We start from the raw sequence: 786 nt of genomic DNA on the forward strand, positions 1-786 counted from the left end.
GCCTCCCCTCGCCCCCTCCCCCGGCTGTCTTCACTACAGGGGCTTTCTGATGCACTCAATGGCCTCACAGGGCTGCCACAGCAGCGACCTCACTGTCCCAGCCCTGGGTCGCCTGTGGCCTCCCTTTTCCTGCCTCTAGCCAGCTAAACCCTGCCGAGGGGCACTTTGCCCTGGCACTCCGTGCCCTGGTGAATGTTGCAAGCCTGGCACGCAATGGCTGCTCCTTGCTGGACGAGACAAAGAGGAAAGCACTTGAGGTGCCCGGTTAATGCTGAAGAGCCATGGTGATCGCAGGCAACAATGGTTGCTCGTGGGCTCCAGTCCGCCTCTCCAAGCGTGCTCCAGTGGCGCAATGGGCCAGCGCGCAGTACTTATACAGCAGTGCTAAGCGGAGGGATGCTGAGGGTGTGAGTTCAAGCCTCACCTGGAGCATGGGCTTTTGATCATGCACTGCCTCCTCTTCCCTTGGGCGGTGCAGCTTTCTAGCAGCGACATCTGTCTCAAGCCAGACATCCCGGGACCTGCCAATACAGACACCTTGGAACACCAGAAGCGCTCGGGGCCGTTCCAGGCTTGACCTGGGCTCTGCCCGCATAGCACTCAGTTTGGGGCCCCGGAGGCAGAGCTGGGCTCTCCTCCCTTCTCTTCCGCAGAGGATCCAGACCCCACTCAGGGCGCAGATGCTAACATTTTCCTTTGCTCTTCAGCATTTGCCCTCCAGGCGGACACTCTCCCAGCACCAGCTGCCCAGCCTCACTGTGGCAGAGCCTTCCTAGCCAGCCTTTC

General features: G+C 60.8%; 1 non-coding gene across 1 annotated transcript; it reads left to right on the top strand.

Moving 5' to 3' along the window:
* The first annotated feature begins 338 nt into the window (after positions 1-338).
* TRNAI-UAU (transfer RNA isoleucine (anticodon UAU)) lies at positions 339-432 on the top strand. The gene is made up of 2 exons: positions 339-376; positions 397-432. It is a non-coding gene; the product is annotated as a tRNA-Ile (tRNA).
* The last annotated feature ends 354 nt before the right edge of the window (positions 433-786 follow it).

This window comes from Struthio camelus, chromosome 10 (assembly GCF_040807025.1).
Source record: "Struthio camelus isolate bStrCam1 chromosome 10, bStrCam1.hap1, whole genome shotgun sequence".
In the NCBI taxonomy this organism is placed as follows: Eukaryota; Metazoa; Chordata; class Aves; order Struthioniformes; family Struthionidae; genus Struthio; species Struthio camelus.